At 41.2% G+C, this 19,101-nt stretch overlaps 1 protein-coding gene across 3 annotated transcripts in view; it reads right to left on the bottom strand.

The window, feature by feature from the left end:
* The window catches only part of IGSF5 (immunoglobulin superfamily member 5), a 533,998-nt gene extending 516,928 nt beyond the window's left edge, over positions 1–17,070 (bottom strand). For 2 of the 3 annotated variants that reach the window (XR_015299372.1, XM_086935431.1), the window contains exon 1: positions 16,514–17,004. The gene's annotated coding sequence lies outside the window, so the exon portion shown is untranslated. Of the gene's footprint in view, positions 1–16,513 lie in introns of all 3 variants that reach the window. The other variant, XM_086935430.1, reaches the window with a different exon arrangement.
* Between the last annotated feature and the right edge of the window lie 2,031 nt (positions 17,071–19,101).

Below are 19,101 nucleotides of genomic sequence, written 5' to 3'. Positions count from 1 at the left end.
CCCTTAGGAGAGGAGGAGATAGGGACGGGGCCCTGAGAAAACTGGAAACCAGGTATATACTGGAAATGGACTGTCGAGCTCCGGGGGGATTGAATTCCACCGAAGATTTTTACACGTGTTTATGATAATTCTATACTGCCGTGTTCTGTCATTAGCTTCCCCTGTTGAGCAGTCTGTTGCTTCTGAATAGATAATAGTGGTATTCTTGACTGTCTTCTAATTGAGATTAGTGTCGTCAACACTGTATAGATCAGAGGGTTGGATGGTTCTAAAGTGGGGTGCAGCCTAGGCTTAGGCTGCATTAAGATGTACTAAGAGCTTCTTTCATTTTTTTAAGAACTAATCAGCATGCTCTACTGAGAAAGAGTAGGAGAAAACAATGTCACAGAGTCACTAAAAATCCAGAAAAAAAATTTTCACATAAAAAAGTGCACATGTTTATCCTCTTGTTACTCACTATTCACTAAGGTACATCCGGTTCTAGGTATTGGTCTGTTCAGGTAATTCATGAGCCTAGGGGATGGTAGCGTGGCAGAGGCTGCGATGGTTTCCCTTCTCTTTGTTCGGGGGGGGTCAACATCTCCTCTGCCCGTGATGTTTCCAGCTCAGTGTATGTGTAAACGAATCTGTGCATTTATAATGGGATGCTGCGATCTGGGTATTAGAGTGAAAACATTTACGCTATAATATTATTCTCGCGTACTATAGATCTCATCCCGAGTGAACGATGTTGTGCTCATCTGTATATATATTTTTTACAATGCACTGTACAGTCATGGTTTTAACATATATATTTATATATTTATGATATAAGATTCATTAATTTATATATATTGTTTTGTATATACTAACTTATTAATTAGGTGTTGTACATGACTTGTTGTACAGAGTATATATTGTATATAGTATATATGTGTTAAGTATGATCTTCATGAAGCACATTGCATTTTGCACATCGTTTTTGATTTGCACAATTGGATTTATCCAGTGATCTTTGTTTACACTGTGTATATATATGAAATAGCATTTGCACTTTATTGATACAGTATCCACCGTTACAACATGACGTCAATTCAGGGATTATCCCGAGAGGTGTTTGAAATTCACAGTCTGTTGTCTGTATCTATTAGCAGGTGCATCATGTGACCACAAACCTACCAATTGGAATGTATTTCCACTTAGCACTAGCACTTTAAAAATTGCCTTTTTCCCAGCGTGCGTCATGTGATCAAGGCTTCTGTGTAGGCCGAAACGTCATGCTGTGTGCCGCTTCCTCGAAGGTACAATAAAGAAAAGATTGCTCACTGCACCTGAGGTCTCCTTCCTTCTTCCTGCGCAGCGGTCTCCGGCATTTGGGCTCCGGGCGAGAGGTAGCTGAGGATTGTTTCATATATATATATATATACTAGCAGCCTGTCCCGACGTTGTCCGGGTATGAATTGCTGCCGGCCAGTAGTATATTGTTTTGTAGGATTTTGTTTTGATAGCATTTCTTATCTGTGACAGGCCTGTGAAACGCTCCGATTCACAGTGCACTGCTGATGCACTTAAGAGTGCGCGTTCAGTAGTGCGTGAACACGAGTTTCCCTACTTTATTTTTCCTTGCAATATTATATAGCACAAACTTGACAACATGGCATGAGCACAATTTACATTACAGAAGAACACATTAATTTGTGGTAGGCACGGAGAGACAAAGCGATTTGCCTGGAATCACAGGATGTTGAGCTGGTGCCGAGAATCGAACGTAGCTCCCCAGCTCTAAAGTTCGCAATTCTAGAACTTGTGGCAGGAGGTGTGTCTAAAAGTGTATGTCGGTGCTGGCCATCAATGGGAGAGACCTTTGCATTTTTCAAATGGGTGGTGAAAAAATATGAGTATGTTGCTGGAGATGTGGGCCGCCGTGCCACCAATGTACTTACCGATGGAGGGTAAACACCCATTATTCCGCAACTTTCTTTCCGCATACCATCACTCCGCATACTTTCATTACGAAAGTACCATGACTCTGCAATGCCATTATAACGCATGGCATTACATTTTATATATTTTTACCACGCATACATTTACAACAAAATTCGTTGTAAATGCATGAATGGTAAAAGCATGTTTTTTAAAAATGTTTGGATAAGGTAAGTATGGGTATAGGGGTATTTATTTTGGAGTGTTTGGGTATTTTAAGGGTTCAGATATAGTTTTGGGTTATGTGGTACAGGGGTAGTTTTAGGGTTTAGGGGTAGGTTTAGGTTTTGGGGTACAGGGGTATTTTTAGGGTTCAGGGCTAGGTTTGGGTTTTGGGGTATAGGGGTATTTTTAGGGTTCAGGGGTAGGTTTGGGTTTTGGAGTACAGGGGTATTTTAAGGGTTCAGGGCTAGGTTTGGATTTTGGGGTACAAGGGTGTTTTTAGGGTTCAAGGCTAGGTTTGGGTTTTGGGGTACAGGGTATTTTTGGGTTCAGGGGTAGGAGTGGTGTGGCTCACTGGTTAGAGGCGGCAGACCCGAGAGCAGAGAACGGCCCGGGACCAGGGTTCGATACCCGACGTGGCAGGGTCTCGGACCAGGATCAGCGGACTCGATAATTCTCGCATCGGTGCCTACTCCAACCAGAGATCACACTCGGCAACTCTGGGCATTAGCTTGCCTCATCTCCACAACGGCCCCTCACAAACGCCGGGGGTGCCTGGTTTCACCTTGGAGACTCCCAGGAGGGACTATCTCACAGGGAAAGCCAGGACGGGTTCCCCAGCGGTCTATAGCGCTACGAGGCCTGCGGTGCGGGTAGAAGTGCGCTGTATAAGACACACACAACAAGTTTGGGTTTTGGGGTGCAGGGTTATTTTTAGGGTTCAGGGCTAGGTTTGGGTTTTGGGGTACAGGGGTATTTTAAGGGTTCAGGGCTAGGTTTGGGTTTTTGGGTACAGGGGTATTTTAGCGTTCAGGGGTAGGTTTGAGTTTTGGGGTACATTGGTATTTTTAGGGTTCAGGACTAGGTTTGGGTTTTGGGGTACAGGGGTGTTTTTAGGGTTCAGGGCTAGGTTTAGGTTTTGGGGTACAGGGGTATTTTTAGGGTTCAGGGCTAGGTTTGGGTTTTGGGGTACAGGGGTATTTTAAGGGTTCAGGGCTAGGTTTGGATTTTGGGGTACAAGGGTATTTTTAGGGTTCAAGGCTAGGTTTGGGTTTTGGGGTACAGGGTATTTTAGGGTTCAGGGGTAGGTTTGGGTTTTGGGGTACAGGCTTATTTTTAGGGTTCAGGGCTAGGTTTGGGTTTTGGGGTACAGGGGTATTTTAAGGGTTCAGGGCTAGGTTTTTGGGTACAGGGGTATTTTAGCGTTCAGGGTTAGGTTTGGGTTTTGGGGTACATTGGTATTTTTAGGGTTCAGGACTAGGTTTGGGTTTTTGGGTACAGGGGTGTTTTTAGGGTTCAGGGCTAGGTTTGGTTTTTGGCGTACAGGGGTATTTTTAGGGTTCAGGGATAGGTTTGGGTTTTGGGGTACAGGGGTATTTTAAGGGTTCAGGGCTAGGTTTGGATTTTGGGGTACAAGGGTATTTTTAGGGTTCAAGGCTAGGTTTGGGTTTTGGGATACAGGGTATTTTAGGGTTCAGGTGTAGGTTTGGGTTTTGGGGTACAGGGTTATTTTTAGGGTTCAGGGCTAGGTTTGGGTTTTGGGGTACAGGGGTATTTTAAGGGTTCAGGGCTAGGTTTGGGTTTTTGGGTACAGGGGTATTTTAGGGTTCAGGGGTAGGTATGGGTTTTGGGGTACATTGGTATTTTTAGGGTTCAGGACTAGGTTTGGGTTTTGGAGTACAGGGGTGTTTTAGGGTTCAGGGGTAGGTTTGGGTTTTGAGTTACAGGGGTATTTATAGGGTTCAGGGCTAGGTTTTGGTTTTGGGGTACAGGGGTATTTTTAGGGTTTAGGGATAGGTTTGGGTTTTGGGGTACAGGGTATATTTATAGGGTTAAGATGGGTTAGTGTTTAAGGGTGTTGGGGTATTTTAAGGAGTAAGGGTGGGTTATGATTATGGTGTGCAGGGGTATTTAACCTGTTGCATGCTTGTGACGGAACCGCTCCATCACAAGCCACGGGTGAGCTGTGCTTGTGACGGAACGGTTCCGTCACGGCCCGCTCGCCGAGCCTGCGCGGCGCGAATTCCGCACCTGCGCTGACTAATTAATGGGCGGGCGGGTTCGTGGCGGAACCGTTCCGTCACAAGCACAGCTCACCCGCGAGCCGTGACGGAGCGGTTCCGTCACAAGTACGGGACTGCCGCGCGACCGCCCCCCCCTTAGCGCTGCGGCGGAATAGCTGCCGCAGCGAAGGGGTTAAAGGGAGCAGGGTGGGATTAGCACACGATATGAGACATGGCATGAAGGGCGGAACGTACCACACGCCCCCAGCGTTTGTCACGCCCCCAGCACACGCCCACAGCACAATGCAGACACGCCCACAAGGGACTACTTTGCTGGCACGGTTCTTTTACCTTTTAAATGTATATGGTGGGCGTCTGCATAGCCTATGTCCTTCTGCTGCAACTGCCCTTTCCAACGCTGTATTGGGTGTTGTGATTGGTGCTGTGGTTCCTGAGATTACCCGCCTCAAAGGTTTGGGCTCTCTCTTTATTATATTAGTATGGATATATATATATATATATATACATATATATATATATATGTACATATATATATATATATATACATATATATATATATATATATATATATATATATATATATATATATATATATATATATATATATATATATATATATATATATATATTACCTACTGGCGGTCGCCAGTAGGTATATATAGTTAGGATTTTTTCTCTATGGGATTTTTGAAAATTCTATGTCTAATAACTTTGGCGTTTGTGGACGGAATTGGCTGAAATTTTCAGGAAAATGGAACATTTTGTTTCTGAGCAGCCCCTGACAATTTGTGGGGGTTTCATCAAGGGGGGGCCGAGAAAAAAGGGGGGTCCCAAAACGCATTTTTCCCATGTTAATTTCCATAGGGCGGTTGGCCTCACTTTTAGCTCGAACGGCTGAATGGATTTGCACGAAACTTGGCAAAATTGTAGGGACTGTTAGCCCGATGTGCCTTTGCTAGGTCTCAATATATGTGCGCCAGTGGATTTTGAGTAATTTAGGTTCAAAAAAAGATATATATCTGGGCGGAGCCTAACCACACATCTGATCTGATTGGCTGTCAGCACTTCATCCAAGAAGTGTTGGCAGCCATCTTGGGACCAATATACATGATAGCACCTCATTAAAAAGCATTGTAGTTAATAGAGGGTTTTAGGACTTTAGTTACATTATAAATCATTTGTTGATGGTACCATACTCGTTTTAGGAATTGTGGTGTGTTCTAAGGTGATTTTACCATGTGAAAAAACCTTCTGCTGTGATATCATGAATATTGTTTGAAAGAAAACTAATATCTCATGATTTTCCCACAGTGGTTTGGAAGGGGATCTATAAGCTAAACTGAAAGCATATTTTCTGTAAATTCACATTATCTTTCTCAGTCATGTGAAAATGAAGTCTGACATTCTCAGTAAAACATGTACATCCAACAAGGACAGAGACTGTCAGTTGATTCCTTTGTGTTCTACTGCAGCCTCCTAGAGTGTTCTAAAGAACAACTAGAGCGCTAACAGTCCTACTTATTACAAAGGTATGGCACACCTGAAGAAACAACATGAGGGGGTATATTTTGCCATAGAAAGTATGATTAGTGCTGCAGAATGAAAAATTAGGGCACATTTTGAGTGACTTCTCAAATCCTTTTCTATTTCATTAAAACATTCTGACATGCAGTCTCCCAAAATGGCCACCAGAGACAAAAGAGCCCAAATGTAGCCCAAATATCACCCAGATGTAGCCCAAGTATAGCCCAATGACAGAATGTCCCAGAGTGTTCTAAAGAACAACTAGAGCGCTAACAGTCCTACTTATTACAAAGGTATGGCACACCTGAAGCTATCTTGATTGGAATAAAGTGGTAACTCTTAAAACATTTAATTTAAAAAGAAACAACATGAGGGGGTATATTTTGCCATAGAAAGTATGATTAGTGCTGCAGAATGAAAAATTAGGGCACATTTTGAGTGACTTCTCCAATCCTTTTCTATTCATTAAAACATTCTGACATGCAGTCTCCCAAAATGGCCACCAGAGACAAAAGAGCCCAAATGTAGCCCAAATATCACCCAGATGTAGCCCAAGTATAGCCCAATGACAGAATGTCCCAGAGTGTTCTAAAGAACAACTAGAGCGCTAACAGTCCTACTTATTACAAAGGTATAGCACACATGGAGCCATCGTGATGGGAATAAAGTGGTAATTCTTAAAACATTTAATTTAAAAAGGAACAAAATGAGGGGGTATATTATGCAATAGAAGGTATTATTAGTGCTGCAGAAAGAAAAATTAGGGCACATTTTGAGTGACTTCTCAAACCCTCTTCAATTTCATTAAACAATTCTGACATACAGTCTCCCAAGATGGTCACCAGAGACAAAAGAGCCTAAATGTAGCCCAAATATCACCCAGAGGTACCCCAAGTATAGCCCAATGACAGAATGTCCCAGAGTGTTCTAAAGAACAACTAGAGCGCTAACAGTCTTACTTATGACAAAAGTATGGCACACCAGAAGCCATCTTGATTGGAATGAAGTGGTAAGTCTGAAAACACTCAATTTAAAAAGGAACAACACGAGGGGGTTAATTTTGCCATAGAAAGTATGATTAGTGCTTCAGAAAGAAAAATTAGGGACCATTTTGAGTGACTTCTCAAATCCTCTTCTATTTCATTAAAAAAATTCTGACATGCAGACTGAAACATGCACTTTGAATACCAGCAGCAGACGTCCCTGGTGAGCAGTAGCTTTACTACAGTGATCTAATGTGCAACTAGAGTGCTAACATTCAGAATTTATGGCAAATGTGTGACACATCTGAATGCCTTCTTGATGGAACCAAAGTAAACAAGCATTGAAAATGCAATAGATCTCGCCCTCGTTTAAGTTAAAGCCATTCTGTTTGTAATGAGGTGGCTTTTTAGCTTTGCTTTTATTAGTGTTTTTTCAACTTTCATGTAAATAACATGCATCTGTATGCATATAAGTATATGTATGCATGCATTTATGTTTGTATTTATATAGATATACAGATGATATATGTTTATATATGTATGTATATATATATATTCACTGAAAAAACCATAGGCTATAGACCATATATAGTTAGGAATTAGCATTTACAAAACCTAGAAAATTCACTGAAAAAACCATAGGTTATAGACCATATATAGTTAGGAATTAGCATTTACAAAACCTTGAAAATTCACTGAAAAAACCATAGGTTATAGACCATATATAGTTAGGAATTCGCATTTACAAAACCTTATTTTACTCACACAAAACCATTGAAATTCCATATATAGTTAGTTGCACTAACTATATATCGCGCACCCGCAATCCACTGCTGATGATGTCACATATTACATCATTCATGACATGCTCAGTGACATCACTGATGACATCACTGATGACATCTCAAATGACATCACTGATGACATCACTGATGACAACATCCAGTGACTGTATGTTTCTGTAAAGTTAAAATATGTCTTACATATTGAAGAATGAGTGGATGTATAAGTGTCTGGATGAAGGATTTAGTAGGTGCATGACTGACTGAATGAGTGAGTGATTAAATGTGTCTCACTGAGTGCATGGGTTAGTGACTAAACTGTCTTAATTTGTGCATCATTATGTCTGTTGTTCTGTAAACTGTTGCATGTGTTGATAAGTAGCTATATGAGTAACTATATGGGTTATTGATTGGTTGCCCAAGTATTTGTATGGGAGACTGAGTGTGTGTGTGGGTGGCTGGGAGGTGTATGACTCTGTGCATAGATGTGTGAGCAGTTGATTCACTAGATGTATGGTTTCAAAAGTGCATGTGGAAACAGCTGTATGGGCGGTTGACTGTGTGCATGAGTGTATTGGTGAGTGAATGGATATCACAGTGCTACATGTCAAAGTAAGTACATATGTAAAACACAGTACATGTGAGAGTTGACATATATAAATAACTGTGCATAAGAGCCAGTGAATGTGTGAGTGGCTGTATGGATCATTGTGAACTTGTATCAGGGATTGTATAAGAGAGTAAATATGTGTTAGTATATGTTTGAATAAGTAAAGTTTGTATAACTGTATAGTTGAGGAAATGGAGGTGTGATTGATTCTTTGCATGACTGACTAGGTGTGTGAGTAACTCCATGGATGAGTGACAGTCTGTGAGTGTCTGTTTACACTGATTGTATCTAAGGTTATATTAGAGTCTGAAGAGGTTCATCGTATTATCACATGAATGATATCATCAGTGATGTGATCAGTAATGTCAAATGAGATGTCATCAGTGATGTCATCAGTGATGTCATTTGAGATGTCATCAGTGATGTCATTTGAGATGTCATCAGTGATGTCATTTGAGATGTCATCAGTGATGTCATCAGTGATGTCACTGACCATGTCATGAATGATGTAATATGTGACATCATCAGCAGTGGATTGCGGGTGCGCGATATATAGTTAGTGCAACTAACTATATATGGAATTTCAATGGTTTTGTGTGAGTAAAATAAGGTTTTGTAAATGCGAATTCCTAACTATATATGGTCTATAACCTATGTTTTTTTCAGTGAATATATATATATATATATATATATATATATATATATATATATATATATATATATATATATATATATATATATATATGTATATTACCTACTGGCGGTCGCCAGTAGGTAGTTATAGTTAGGATTTTTTTCAATGTTAAATCTCAAAATTCTATTTGGAATAACTTTGGCGCCGGTTGACGAATCTGCCTGCAAATTTCCTCAAAATGGCCTCGCGGCGCACCGGTCCTTTCTTGAAAGTTTGGGGGGGATATGTCAAGCAGGGGCCGAGATAAAAGGGGGGTCCCAAAACGCGTTTTCCCCATGTTAATTTCCATAGGGCGGTCGATTTCACTTTTAGCCCGAACGGCTGAATGGATTTACACCAAACTTGGCAAAATTGTAGGGACTGGTAGCCCGATGTGCCTTTGCTATGTCTCAAGATATGTGCTCCAGTGGATTTTGAGTAATTTAGGTTCAAAAAAATATATATATCTATAGCCGCGCCCCGGTACGCGCCCCGGGGAGCGCTCCGGGCGCGACACGCGAGGTGCGCACGGAAAGCTGATTGGCTCTCGGGTGTCTGTAAACATTCGAAACAGTCCGGAGCGGCTGCCATCTTGTGTCTCGGTCAAATCGAGACACAAGAGGTGGCTAAAACAAAGTTGGAAATGACCATAAGGCGTCAGGGATAGACCCCCTTTGACCCCCTAGGTTTGATGTGGGGGCTCTAAAAGGGCCCCGCAGGGCATTTAAAATATATATTTTTTTCGTTTTCCTCGGGGGGAGCGCCCGGTGCGCTTCCCAGTGCGCGTTCCCGGGGAGCGTACTATGAGGAAAAAAGAATGACAGAGTTTTTAAAAAAGGAAGCCTTTTTTTAGAAATTGGAGGTAGTTCTAAAAAGAACTTTTTTTTTCTTATTTTTGTTGTTTTATATTTTTTTTGTGTTTTTTGAACATTTTGTACTTTTTTTGGCTTTTCAAAACAGTTTTATATTTTTTTGTATTTTTTTAGGGGGAGAAACAAAAAAAGGGAATTGAAACTGGCTCAACTGGAGCAAAAAAACAAAAAACCCAAAAAATTACTTCTTTTTGGGGCACTTGTGATTGTCACCTGCAAGGACGATTAGCTTTATGCTCTGTTCACCATAGGCGATAAGCTTGCCACATGCAGAACAAGTGATTTTAAAATCAGAAAATCTTGGCTGAATACAAGGCATCATCTCTGATGTTTCTGGTCCCGATGAAGTGGGTTTGTTTCTTTGGGAGGTGGTCCTTGAAGAATGGGGAAGGTTACTGGCCAGTTCCCTGAGCTCTGCACGAGAATAGTTGTTAGGGTGCTTTCTGGTCACATGACGAATCATGGTATAGTTACCAAATGAATATTTTTTGTTTGGGTTGCCGCTTGAGAGTTCTTCATTGCAGATTAGGCAAGTTACCTTGGCCGCATTCACTTTTTTCTTGCCCTCTGGGAGTGAAAAAAACTCCCATACAAGTGTGGCTTGGGCTTGTGTGGGGTATTTTCTTCAGGCAGCCATCTTCTCCTCCCCTCCTCCTCTTCCTCTTCCTCCTCCTCCTCTTCTTGACCACCAATATAATCTGGAGCTGGTCCTGTTGGTGGTGGTGGTGGTGGTGGTGGGGCAGATGCACCAGCTGCTGCTGCTACTGAAGCCATTATTAAGATCAAAAAGGTACAGAGATGTACAAACAGGTCTTCCTCAGTCAAAGGACAAAGTCAGAATAAGGAAAAAAGGTGGGGTCTTTCATCATTTGGAAAAAAAAACTGTCCTGAACCAATGGGAAGCGTTATTTTCAGGTCACAAGACCAGGGGCTTCATCATTATGAAACCAAAACTGTTATAAACCAATGAAAAGTGTTATTTTCAGGTCACATGACCCGACGCGCTTACGCTACGCGCCCCGGGGCGCGCCCGTGGGCGCGCTCCGGGTCGCGTATCGTAAGCGCGACGGATGTTTACGTTGCGCGATCGTATTCGCTCGAGTACTTCCGGGTGCGTTTACGCCGTGCGTATCACGCGGACGCGGCTACGCGATACATCACGATCATGTTTTCGTTCACGATATTGATGCTCACGGGACGCTCCCCGGAGCGCGCCCCGGGGCGCTTTATAGAAGTACGCTTTCCAGGGCGCTCCCCGGGGCGCGCACCGGGAGCACTCCAAAAATAAAAAAATACATTTTTAAAAATGGGATAATTGTAGGGACAGGTAGCCCTATTCTGAAGTGGTTTTTAAAAAAATTAACTTTTGAAAAATATGTATTGTGCTACATTGGGCTTAATATATGTTAGAGCCAAAATGTACCCAAATATAGCTCAATGTAGCCCAATGTAGCCCAAAGATGGCCACCAGAGACAAAAAAAAATATAGCCCAAATATCAGCCAGATGTAGCCAAACTGTAGCCCAATGACAGAATGTACCAGAGTGTTCTAAACAACTAGAGCGCTAACAGTCTTACTTATAAAGTGAGACTTATAGTTAGGAATTAGCATTTAAAAAACCTATGAAATTCACTGAAAAAACCATAGGTTTCACACCAGTTATATTTAGGAATTAGCATTTAAAAAACCTATGAAATTCACTGAAAAAACCATAGGTTTCACACCAGTTATAGTTAGGAATTAGCATTTAAAAAACCTATTAAATTCACTAAAAAAACATAGGTTTCACATCAGTTATAGTTAGCTGGAAATTTTACTGTCATAAAACCATTGAAATTCCACGTTATAGTGAGTTGGACTCACTATAACTTGCGCGTGTAATGCACTGCTGATGACGTCACAAATTACATCACTCATGACATGGTCAGTGACATCACTCATGACATCACTGATGACATCATCCTTGTGACAGAGTGACAGACCTCCTTTCACTGTAATGTAACCCATGAAACACAAAAAGAAAAATATAAATTAAAACATTTTAAAAAATGGAGATACCCATACCAGTTACAACAACCAATTCAATAATTCCACCATCTATATACACATTTACTCATTCATCAAGAGTTCTATATTGTCACTCATACATATACTCACTCATCATATGTAGTGATACATCTATACATCCTGTTACACACCGACAGTCATCCAAAAGTTATTCACACACATACTCACACATGCAAATAAACTATTGAACATCCATTTATTTGCATATACAGCTATACATACACTACCACCTTACTTCTAAGGAAACTTACACATACTTACTCTCTTAAACAATCACTTATAGAAACACATACTTATTTAAACAAGAAGTCTTTCAGTCTCTCACACTCACATATAATCACTCATATACATCAATACTCACATATACTAGATTAAAACATATGTAGTTACAGATAAAGACACTAGTGAGACAGTCATTCACTCACTAACACACGCATATACACACTCATCCACCCAAACAGTCCTGCACATATGCCGTCTTCAAAACACATACAAACAGTGAGTCAGTCATTGATGCATCTATGTGCTAAGTAACACTCCCACCAAACCATACAGACACTCATACTGATACTAAAAAAAACATCTAATAACCCATATACACACACATGTAGCTACTCACCAATCCATGCAGCCATTTATACACAAAGTGGAACACTGATACATATATTTAAATATTTAAACAATACTTTCTAATTTATGTATTCACTAAGATACAATTAATAAGGCAGTTATATAATCAATTTTTAAAAAACCCCATCTATTTAGACACTTTTTTACCCATTTATTTTTCTGTCGACCTTTAGATATACATATATGAAAAATATGTATGTTTCAGAAAGACACACATTCACTGGATGATGTCATCAGTGATGTCATTTGAGATGTCAATCTTAATAAGCCAGTTAACCAATCATTTTTTTAAAAAAAACAAGCATTTACACACTTATTTAAACATTTATTCTTATTTATTTCTTTTTCAGAAAGACACACATTCACTGGATGGTGTCATCAGTGATGTCATGAGTGATGTCACTGACCATGTCATGAGTGATGTAATTTGTGACGTCATCAGCAGTGCATTACAGGCGCAAATTATAGTGAGTCCAACTAACTATAACGTGGAATTTCAATGGTTTTATGACAGTAAAATTTCCAGCTAACTATAACTGATGTGAAACCTATGGTTTTTTTAGTGAATTTAATAGGTTTTTTAAATGCTAATTCCTAACTATAACTGGTGTGAAACCTATGGTTTTTTCAGTGAATATATATATATGTATATATATAGATAGATAGATAGATAGATAGATAGATAGATAGATAGATAGACAGACAGACAGACAGACAGACAGACAGACAGACAGACAGACAGACAGACAGACAGACAGACAGACAGATAGATAGATAGATAGATAGATAGATAGATAGATAGATAGATAGATAGATAGATAGATAGATAGATAGATAGATAGATAGATAGATATATTCAGTGAAAAGACCACAGGTTTCAGGCACGTTATATTTAGAAATAAGCATTTAAAAAACCTTTGAAATTCACTGAAAAAAACATAGATTTCAGGCACATTATAGTTAGAAAGAAGCATTTAAAAAACCTTAGAAATTCACTGGAAAAACCATAGGTTTCAGGCACATTATAGTTAGAAATAAGCATTTAAAAAAACTTAGAAATTCACTGAAAAAAACATAGGATTCAGAGACGTTATAGTTAGTTGGACATTTCACTCGAATAAAAGCAGAGATATTCGGCCTTTAGGGTTAGTAGAGCTAACTATAACTCGCTGATGACGTCACATAATACATCAATCATGACATGGTCAGTGACATCACTCTTGGCATCTCAAATGACATCACTGATGACATCATCCAGTGAATGTGTGTTACTTTAAAGTTGAAATATATATATATATATTTATTTTTTTTCAACTTTAAAGAATATTCTTTAAAGTTTAAATATATATATATATATATATATATATATATATATATATATATATATATATATATATATATATTTATGCAAAGGTGTATTGAAGAATGAGTGGATGTATAAGTTTTTGAATGGATGATTTAGTAGGTGTGTGACATTGTATAAGTGACTGATTAAGCGTATCTTACTGAATGCATGGGTTAGTGAGTAAACTGTGTAAATGTCTATATCAGTCTGTCAGTTGGTGTATAAGCGGCTGCATCAGATGGTGAGTAGCACCATGACTCGCTGATGACGTCACATAATACATCAATCATGACATGGTCAGTGACATCACTCTTGGCATCTCAAATGACATCACTGATGACATCATCCAGTGAATGTGTGTTACTTTAAAGTTGAAATATATATATATATATATATATATATATTATTCTTTAAAGTTTAAATATATATATATATATATATATATATATATATATATATATATATATATATATATATATATATATATATATATATATTTATGCAAAGGTGTATTGAAGAATGAGTGGGTGTATAAGTTTTTGAATGGATGATTTAGTAGGTGTGTGACATTGTATAAGTGACTGATTAAGCGTATCTTACTGAATGCATGGGTTAGTGAGTAAACTGTGTAAATGTCTATATCAGTCTGTCAGTTGGTGTATAAGCGGCTGCATCAGATGGTGAGTAGCTACATGACTGTCTATATGGGTTATTGATTGGTTGCTGGGTATCTAGAGTGTCTTTGTGAGTGGGTGGGGTGGATGGCACTGTGCATAGATGTGTGAGTGGGTGATTCCCTGGCTTTATGGGTACAAGAGTGCATCTGTGAAGGGCTGTATGGGGGGGTGAGTGTGTCTATGGGTGTGTTATGAGTCAATGGATGTCCTAGTGGTATATATGTGAGTAACTATGTATGTGAAAGGTAGTATAGGTGAGTTTTGGGGTATATAAATGACTATACTTGAGAGTGAGTGATTGTGAGAGTGGCTGTATGGATGAGTGTCTGCTTGTATGAGTGATTGTATAAGAGGACCACTGCACAAACGCCAGGGAACATTCCCTGGCAGTTGCAGCTGTCCAAGGGCGGCCCGACCGCCCTAGTCGTAATAGGGTGGTCGGGAGACCGCCACTGTGAGTCTGACTCATAATAGGACCCTATCTCAAATCTAGTGTCACAAACAGGAGATACTCTATGAAGAATGTAAAGAGAACAAAGAAAGATTAGAGAACAGACACAGAGCACAGATAAACTGACTAGAAAGATAGACATAGATTGCAGAGAAAGATGGGCAACAAAAAGGACCCAGGCACAGAGACATGATTCACAGAAGGGGTTAGATTTAATTTGCGTTGTAATAACTGCCTTGTCATTTCACCTAATTGTGTGATCCTGGGACAATGTGCCTATGTTTTATAGATTTCAGGAATGCAAACTAAAGGGGTCATTAGTCATTAGGATGGCGGGCGGATTGCCCCCGCCAAGCTGGCGGTAGCCACCACCGGCCTGGCAGGGCAATCTGCCCGCCATCCTCAGCTAAATGCCCCCGCCATATTAGTATGGTGGGGGAGGACCGCGGCAGACGGAAAGACCGTCCGACGCTTGGGTGGAAAAGGTTTAATATGGTGGCGGTGTCTATCAGACACCGCCAGCCATATTAAAATGGGCAGTAACAGATGCCTTTCCGTGGCGGCGATGCTGCCACGAAAAGGCATGCGGTCTTCACTTTGGGGGTCCCCTGCGGGACCCCGAAGTGAAGGCGAGGTGGGCTTGCACATGGGGGTACCTCTGGTACCCCCCAGCATTTGCATACACAATGCGTTAGGCACCGCGCGGTGCCTGCCGCTTTGTGTATGCAAATGCATACATGCATTTTTGACATTGTGGCGGGCGCATCCTAATACCCCCCACGTGACCCCCGCCCTTATGGCGGGTGGTCCCGAATTCCGATAGGATGGCGGGCGGACTAAGTCCGCCCGTCATCCTAATGACCCACCAAGTCTCTTAAAATACCACATACACTTTTACCAGGTCAGTAAACATTTATCACTAATTTATTAAAACTAGCTACCTCAAAATTCTCTGCTCACTGTAAAATAAAATATTTGTGCATGCCTTACTATAAATAGTACACAGTAATTTTTTTAAAGTAGACATCTGCAATGCCCAAATAGCAATGTCTGCATATTTTACCTACATTTGCACATACTATATACTCAGTTAATATATGTAAATCTGCTTCGTGTCCTCTAAATTGAACTACAAATAGCAATTACATATGTAAAAAGATATGCTGTGCTTCTATTAAAGCAGTGCCCGCACACAACATCCCATAGATGTTGACTCTGCAAGTCTCCGTGCAGTAGTTAAAAGTCAGACCTCTTGGTTCTGGAGATGCTTGAGTATTGAGTTTGTAATCGAAAGGTACTCAGGCCTCAGGAAAAAAGTGACAATGCCCCAGATGTAGAGAACCTTTTGTTCATTACTAGAGGAGGGATGTTTGTAGGTCAGAATATCAAGAACAGAATTATTGTGAAGTGTGTATATGTGTATATATATATATATATATATATGTATATATATATATATATATATATACATATATATGTATATATATACACTTCACAATAATTCTGTTCTTGATATTCTGACCTACAAACATCCCTCCCGTGATATATATATATCACTCAAGGGCGGTCTGGTACATAACACTCACATGCATAATATTTCTCAGATTTAATCTCTCTCTCCTTTCTGTCGTGTGCAGCACCCTGTCACTTCCAGCCGCGGTCTGCCTTTATAGTTGCATGTTAAGCAAGTGTCTGTTAGTCTGTTTGCCCCGACGGCATCCCCTCATTTCGTGACCTGCTCACCGCTTACCTTGTTACCTTAGCACCATCCTGGGGGTCGAGGGCCGTGAGCTGCTGCACAGGGGTTGTTTAGGTCCGGGCTTTGCCTTAAACAGCTGGGGCTCAGTTTCCCAAAGAACTGTAGCGTGACCTGTCAAACTTCATAAAACCCATTAGGACGCGATCCCTCGGTAAAACCTAAATGTACTTCAGTTCCGTAACACAGGAAGTGAAATAACGTATCGAAACTCCAGTCTCTGCCAACTCAGGCGCTTTCGATAAGATTAGCCTGGTGGGCACGCCCACGCCTACTGCACTGGGTAACCAGCTACAGCACCACACAAATCATTAACTACCGAGTAAGAAAGAAACTGCCAACAAAACTATTTAAGCCGCAGGTATGAAAACAAACGCCAGGGTTGAAGGGTTTTTATTCAGCCGCCTGTTCCTAATCCCCTCAACCTCCTTTGTACTGAAGGCGCCATGTTTCTCGTTATTCCGTATAACGGAGAAAGCTGCTCTGATGAACAGACACCTCTGGCCCTTTTCAGCAGATGTGGTTACGAACTCCAGGCCCCGCCCCTGCGTGAAGTCACTGAAGATGTGATTCAAAACCAGGAAGTGATGCATCAACGAGGGGCGGGGCGCATAGGTGCCTGCCTAATCCATCACCCAGGTGATGTTTTTATTCATGCGTCATAAGGGCAGCCGGAGCGTACATGTGCAAAACACATGGAGGTTCCTTAATGTTAGTATATAGATATCATTTCATTTATGTTATTTAAAAAATATGAGTTTTGAAAAGTGTGTGCTGCGTTGGTGCTATGGCCAGCAGGGCAAAACAGCAGAGAGCCAGAACACACAACAGGGAAACTAAAACAAGCATTGGAATAGTCAATAGGTCTCGCCTTTGGGACTTTATAAGTGTTTAGCTTAGCCAATGTTGTTAAGCTATGTTGTAGAGATTTGTGGCTGCTGTGCAGCATGTTGAAAAGCTATAATAAAAAAGTATAATTAGCATTTTTGTTGCTTTATGTATACCCAATAAGACATTATGTACCACTGAACAACCCTATTAAAAAACAATTAACATAAAACATGTCTTCTATTAGTTTTGACTTTGTAATGCTGGCAACCTCTTCCTGCCTGTTCCAATGCTTTTTAGGTCTTGCCTTAGCGATAGCGCGCTCTCACTTGCGAGGACTATAGCTGCCGGCTCAGCCGACAACGAGGGGAGACATGAGCTGGCCACGCGCGCAGCGTGGTCTATGGTAGCGTCGGATTATGACACGCGCCTTCGGATTGGGTCACGCACGTGAGCTTGTAAAGAGACAGCTCACGCGCGCGACCCAATCCCAAGGCGCGCGTCTGAATCTGCCTCGCCCCACCCCACTCCGGACTCTGCAGGCTCAGGACTGCGCCCTTTGTCTTCGGTACGTGTTGCGCGGTTCAGTGTGTTCAATAGAAGCTCATCAGAGTGTTTCAAAGATCAGACGGCGCACACGGGACACCTAAAAGATGCTTTCACACATGGAGAGCATGCCGTTTCACGCGGCCTCTGCATACGTGTCATCCGTCCTCCCTTTGACTGTTTTGTGGCTAGGACCCTGCAAATAGCTGCGTTGTTTGCGTTTGCATATCGCCACGCTTTAAGGCCCCGCTTGCTATAGCAGGATTTGCTCTATTGGTGACCAGATGGTTTGTTTTGCGGCGTGAAGCAATGGCGTACCAAATGCCTTCTCTAGCCCCATGCAGGCATTGCAATGCAATAGGTCTTACAATTTTTTTTTTCATTACTTATTTTATCGAAAGAAAATCATAGCCGCATACGTTTCAACTGAAAACATAGGAGGGAGGGTTATCCCAGCCCGAGAGTTTCCTCTCCAACTGATGTCAGGCAGGCCAACAGCAAACTGAAAACATTACGCTGGTCGTGGCATGGAACCGCCCCCACAGTCTGGCATAGGATAGAGGCTGCAGCCCACAGGTTTGAGCAGTATGCCTCTTCACCGGTAAACACATGTGCTACTTCTGTGTTTACTTATATGATGTCACATGGTACGGGGTGTGCAGTCCGTTCGTAGACCTCGTAAATGGGGCAGAGTGAGGGACGGCTACATTTAGCTCACCCTGTCCTGATGCAGATCAGATAGTATTAGCTTATTTCAACAATAGTGATCCGTATATAGTCCTAACAATATATACAAACAAACTTGCTGAGTATTCACTTTAAAAGACAATATTAATAACATTTTGTTTAAAGGCTATAGATTTTCAAGCACATTGTGGGGTTGGGGGCGTGCATTTGATCCCGCCTTGTTCGGTGAAAGGGGCGCACAGCATTGATTTTACTTCCTGGCCTGGGAGGGGTGGGGGCGGAGGGTGTAGGTGTACTCCATTCATTCCTTGCTTTGGGTTTCTTTTGATTACACTCACTTGATTCTGACTCGCCGTTCTGGGAAGGGGCTAGGGTTCTGCCTGTATGTATTTCCTATTTCTGGGTGCTAGAGCGCACTTTCTGCCAATTATTGCAGGTTTCGCTCTGCATTGACTCTTACCTCGAGTCGGCTCTGTATTATTGACACCTCTGTTCTTTGCGGACATCGCTTTTCCCTAGAG

This window comes from Lissotriton vulgaris, chromosome 8, assembly GCF_964263255.1.
Source record: "Lissotriton vulgaris chromosome 8, aLisVul1.2, whole genome shotgun sequence".
In the NCBI taxonomy this organism is placed as follows: domain Eukaryota; kingdom Metazoa; phylum Chordata; class Amphibia; order Caudata; family Salamandridae; genus Lissotriton; species Lissotriton vulgaris.
The sequence above is the reverse complement of the archived record's forward strand: the minus strand, read 5'-3'. Positions and strand labels throughout refer to the sequence as shown.